We start from the raw sequence: 5,790 nt of genomic DNA, 5'->3' as shown, positions 1-5,790 counted from the left end.
TAGTTTATATTTAGAGGTTTAGTGTTCAAACTTGTTGAAACTTGGGAGACAAAATTAAATCTTCCTTAATCAAGCATGTTTGTACAGATGGTGACTTAGATCTTCCTGGGAAAGTCCTGAGCTGTAAAACCTAGTATGTGTTAATTTAGTTTCTGTGTCTCCCCTCTGTCTGTCTGAATTCACATCCTACTGTGAATTTAGGATGTGGGTTTCACCCCCTCCATTCCTGTTCACACCTTTCTCTCTTCTGCTAATAAAAGAGACAAACAAACTGAAGGTTTTCAGAACGCTCTATGAACAGCTCGGAGGAGCAATTGATAGAGTCTTCTCCTTTGCAAAGTTTGTCATAAAATTCATATACGTTGTCTGTGGTTCTTTTATGTAGGTTCTAGGAAAATACCTATCACTCCTGATGACAACCTACACTTTTCTTAAATCACAACTTTCGCCACGTAACAGGGTCTTTAATCATGGGTACGCCACGGTTAATTGATTGAAATCTTTCCGTGTTCAGGGGATGATGTAAAATGGAGGAGTAGATCTGGAAGCCAGATGTGACGTTGAACCATCCTCTGTAATTAAAGAATCCAATTTATGATGCGTTTCAAATCAAAGGTGACAAACTGCAACTTTGAAACAACTGGTTTCCAGTTATGCTAAATTAATTTTTTCACTGCTTCAGCAGTCACATGATTACCTGATTCACTTTACCTGTAAAAAGTGCACATGTCTGTGTAGAACTTTGATTGACATGTTTATTCTGACGTGGAAGCACAATAATATTGTAATTTTGGAGCAACTAACGCAAATCTAATGCTAATTTATAGAGGAAGATAAAGATTAGGGTGATGGCAAAGAAACATGCAGAAAGATGGTTGTCTGCTACATTCAGTTCAGCTCCGTTTATTTATATTGTGTCAACAAATGTCCTCTCAGGTTGCATCGAGTCATTGCCTTGCAGCACTGATGCCTTCCTCTAACAGGAAGGAACCTCCAGCAGAACCAGAACTAGAATCTGAACCAGAACCTGGCTCAGTGCAAGCATCAACTGCTACGGCCGACTGGGGGATTGAGGAGACAGAGATGGGGTTTTGTAAGGGTTTGACTGTTGTAATGAGTATTGTGAGTATTCCCAAAGAGTATTGTGAATGCTTTAAATAACTTTTGTCAAGCAATTTTTTAAAATCATCTAAATAAAAGAGTTTTATTTCCAAAACGAATGCCCACCTTGCAGATGTTTGTTTTATTTTCTTTTTAGAAGCTTCTTAGTGACATAGAAATCATTTTAAACTAAAACTTTCCAGGACCATGAATGGTTCAGATTGATTCACTGTTTACAAGCAGCAACGCCATCGGCCAGCTGGGCGAGTTTTAGTTTGCTCGGCTGTCGATCATAAACAATGTCCACTTCTCATTCACTTGGAATGAGCCAGTCACAGCTCTCTCAATTCAAAGGCGTACATTTTGTTTGTCTGCTTATTTCTGATTGGATGTGCTACAGTGAGGACAGACTGAATGAGCCTGGCTATAAAAACACAATATACTCGGTTACCATGAGGTGCCCAGCACCTCCACATGCTGAGTAAAAGTAGCCTGAAATTATATCTGACTAGCTGAATAAATTATTGTAAATGCAATTGGAGTTTTATAGTCAACAATTACTGCATTCCAAAAAGTCATTTGTGGTGATAATTTTGCTCATAGTCCTATTGTAATAACCATATACTTGTGATATATTGTGGAGTCCTGCCTAATGTGCTTAGCCAAAATGCTGCAGCTAGAGTTGTGACGAGAATTAAAAAGAGAGATTTGACATTTCCTTTTTATTTATTTTTTTAAGCTTCCCCTTGTTAAATCCAGAGTAGAATTTAACATCCTCCTCCTCCCATAAGGCCCTTAATAATCAGCTCCATGATAAATCAGAGATCTAATTGTTCCAGATGTTCCTAACAGAACCCTTTGTTGTCAGGCTGCAGCTTTACTGCTGGTTCCTAGAGTTTCTAAAAGTAGAAAGGGAGGCAGACCCTTCAGTTCTCAGGCTCCTCTCCAGTGGAACCAGCACCCAGTTTTAGTGTGTGAGGCAGACTGCCTGTCTACTTTTAAGACCAGGCTTAAAACTTTCTTTTTGACCCTCCCATGCATAGTGGTCACTACCGAGGACAGCCATCTAAAAGCCACTTTCTTGTGCTTCTTATGGATTTTTATGTTATAAATGCACACAGACCATTGAAGTGGACACTAATGCATCATAAAATACACTATCAACTACTGGCCATCAGCTGAAAATGCAAGACATTATGTTTGTTAAATCCAATATGGCCGACAGACAAAAAAGCACGCCAGCCGACCCGGTTCCTCCTTCTGCTGTAGACAACTAGCAGGTAAAAAAAAATATTGTGACATCAGATAATCCATCCATCCCATCCATTTTCTTTACACCCTTGTCCCTTAGTGGGGTCGGGAGGGTTGCTGGTGCCCATCTCCAGCTAACGTACCGGGCGAGGGGCGGGGTCACCCTGGACAGGTCGCCAGTCTGTCACAGGGCAACACAGAGACACACAACCATGCACACACACACTCACACCTAGGGACAATTTGGAGAGGCCAATTAACCTGACAGTCATGTTTTTGGACTGTGGGAGGAAACCGGAGTACCCGGAGAGACTTTTAAGACTCCAGATTCTACTTTTTTTCTACTGCTCTCCAGTTATACAGGTGCTGTGACGCCTTCCAGGAGAACTCACATGCATTGTGTGGTAACATGGAGTGAATTAGAACTAACTATGGACTCCAGTAGAACCAGAACTAGAATCAGAACCAGAACCTGGCTCAGTGCAAGCATCAACTGCTACGGCCGATTCGATTTGCACTGATCTTGTCATATTCAATAAATTAAAATATGGGCTTATTTGTCAGATTTCCTTTAAAACTAACCTGTGGAAAATAACAACTTTCAAGCAGGTAACAAATATATTTTTTTATTAAGCCCACATTTCTGTATTAAAAGTATTTTGAATTGGTCCAATGTAATATTCTATTCCAGAGGTGTCCAAAGTGGGTCCTGGAGGCCCGGCATCCTGCATGTTTTAGTTCTCTCTCTGGTTTAACGCACCTGGATCAAATGATGGCTCATTAGAAACACTAAGAGGAACATTGACAAGCTGAAAAAGTTCTTACTACCACCAGGGAGAGAACTAAAACGTGCAGGATGCTGGAGCTAGAGGACCCACTTTGGACACCCCTGGTCTATTCTGAAAGTTAGCATTTTCATTAACTGTAAGCAGAAAATCTCCACACTTAACAGAAGAACAGCAAAGACTTAAAATAATAATTGATCTACATGATGTGTTTCTCTTAATGAATTGAGGTCATAAATATTTTGAGTAATATTTCTTCTAAAAATGTACTTTGAAAACTTTATGTGCTGATGTTCAAAGTGTGACAGCAGCAATACTAATGAAGTGAGTTTCATGCAAGGCTCTTCTTCCGCTCTCCACTCACCGGAGGGTGAGTGGAGAGCGGAAGAAGAGTGAAAGAGCGAACGAGTGTTTAACTTCTATCTTTGTGTTTTTTCTTACTGTTTTTTTCACTKGGTGTTTATGTTAATTGTTTAGTTGTGATTTTGTGTTAAGTTTTGTCACGTTTTTAGGGGTTTTTCTTTAGGTTCGGGTGTGGCCGTCAGGCGTGCCTGGCTGGCCGGCGTCTGACGACGCCATGGTGTCTGGTGGTGGGGCTTTCTCCGCGCTGACACGGAAGAACGGCGTCAAGGTGGGCGCCGGTTCTCCGTGTAGCGTAGAGGAAGTGTGTTTGGCTGTAGGAGAGGTGATTGTACAATGGGTCCATTAGATCGGCAGCTCGCATGAACGGAGCTGTCATTCTATTTGTGGAGAAGGTGGAGCAGGCTCAACAGCTAGTCGAGGTGGGTGTCGCGGTGAATGACGGATTTTTGCAGGTGTCACCCTTGACGCTGCCCGCGACTAGGGTGACCTTGTCGAATGTGCCGCCGTTCATCAGTGATGATTTTTTAGTCAAGGAATTGTCAAGGCATGGGAAGGTAGTGTCACCCATAAAGAAAGTTCCTTCAGGCTGCAAATCGCCCTTATTGAAACATGTTGTCTCGCATAGGAGACAGCTGTTCATGATCTTGAATCGACGAGATGAAGAACTAAATCTAAGCTTTCGTGTTAGAGTAGACGAATTTGATTACATGCTGTTTGCAACGTCCTCTAGCATGAAGTGCTTTGGCTGCGGCCAGGAGGGGCACATTGTAAAAATGTGTCCCAACAGGGCCGGGCCGGCCCCGCCGAGTGCGGCGAAGCAGCAGCCCGCTGCTGCTGAGCAGGTGGAGGACCCGCCTTGTGAAGCTGGTGCTGCGGGGGACTACGCTGCCGCGACGGAAGACCCCGCGGCGGCTGCGTCAGGGGAACCCGCTACAGTGGCGGAACCAGCGGTGGTGGCGGAAAAGTCTGCTACAGGAGACCTGACAGAAGGTATTGTTGAGGGTTCAGTAGTGGATGGTGAGGAAACTGTGAAAATGAGTGTATCTGTGAGGATGGATGGAAGCATGGTGTTGTGTGGTGATGGGGTGAATAGTGATGATGATGGGGTGAATGGTGTTGGTGATGGGGCGAATGGTGGTGGTGAGGGTGAAAGTGAAGTGGTAGAGAGGGATGGTGTGCAGGGAGAGCAGCAGGTGGAGGTGAGTGGCGATGAGGAGCAATTATTGTGTGAAGATCAGGGAGGAAAAGGAGAGGTGCAGGTGGAGGGACAGAACAGTGAAGAGTTGTTTTTTGGAGCTGGAGTGGCAGGAGAGACGCGTGAAGCAGAGGAGGCAATAGAACTGGAGGCTTCAACCCCGTTAAAGAGGCGAAGTAAAAGGAGGAATGTGGAGACGGCTGTACAGGCCAGCAAGCAGGCCTGCAAACTGGCTGCAGAGAGGAAGGAGGTGTCGGACAGCAGCGACAATGAGAGCTGGTTCTCTGACAGCAGCGAAATATCTGTCACACAAACGAGTTGCAAAGCACCTAGATACCCTGTAGAGTCTTTTAGAACTTTTTAAAAAGAAACTAAAGGATTCAGAGGAATGAAAATTGAAAGTTATTTTCCCGATTTAAAATTATTTTATTTCTCAGCAAGGTATCACATCAGGAACAAAGAGGTATCAGGTTTTGCAGACAGAGACGTCTTTAGATTAAAGAAAATATTGACTAAAGTTAGAAAACAACTTTGATTTAAATGATGCACAGTAGTATTTTATTATTTTTTATAGTCCTTTGGTATTTCGTTTTTAGCTTCTTACCCAATATGGATTCTTTTAAAATAGCATCTTTGAATCTTAACGGGGCGAGGGAGGCTGGAAAACGAGCTTTGATTTATCAGATATTGAACCAAAAGAAAATCGATGTAATTTACCTGCAAGAAACGCACAGCGACCAACTAATGGAGACAGACTGGGGCAGAGAGTGGAGGGGGGAGGTCATTTAAAGTCACGGCAACTCCCAGAGTGCAGGGGTGGGCTTCCTCTTTTCCAGAGCGTTCACCCCAAACTCAACAGAAGTAGAACATGTCATTCAGGGGAGGTGTCTTTTAGTCAAGACAAAGTTTGATCATTTTAGTATAGTTTTTATTAATATTTATGCTCCCATCACCAATGCAGAGAAAAAGCGTTTTTATGAAAAAATTGGGGAACGGTTGGGTGATTGTGGGTCTGAGGACTTTGTTTTTATAGGTGGAGATTTTAACTGCACTGAAAACGAGTTTTTAGACCGTAATCATGCAGAGCCGCATCCA

The 5,790-nt window shown here is 43.1% G+C and overlaps 1 protein-coding gene and 1 long non-coding RNA gene across 2 annotated transcripts in view; one reads left to right on the top strand and one right to left on the bottom strand.

The window, feature by feature from the left end:
- Positions 1-356, top strand: part of LOC103482348 (uncharacterized) — a 3,942-nt gene extending 3,586 nt beyond the window's left edge. Inside the window, exon 2 of the long non-coding RNA XR_536441.1 lies at positions 17-356. This is a non-coding gene — a long non-coding RNA (uncharacterized LOC103482348). The remainder of the gene's footprint in view (positions 1-16) is intronic.
- Positions 1-5,790, bottom strand: part of LOC103482356 (contactin-associated protein-like 5) — a 174,079-nt gene that overhangs the window by 76,093 nt on the left and 92,196 nt on the right.

Source organism: Poecilia reticulata, linkage group LG2 (genome assembly GCF_000633615.1).
Source record: "Poecilia reticulata strain Guanapo linkage group LG2, Guppy_female_1.0+MT, whole genome shotgun sequence".
NCBI lineage: Eukaryota > Metazoa > Chordata > Actinopteri > Cyprinodontiformes > Poeciliidae > Poecilia > Poecilia reticulata.
The sequence above is the reverse complement of the archived record's forward strand: the minus strand, read 5'-3'. Positions and strand labels throughout refer to the sequence as shown.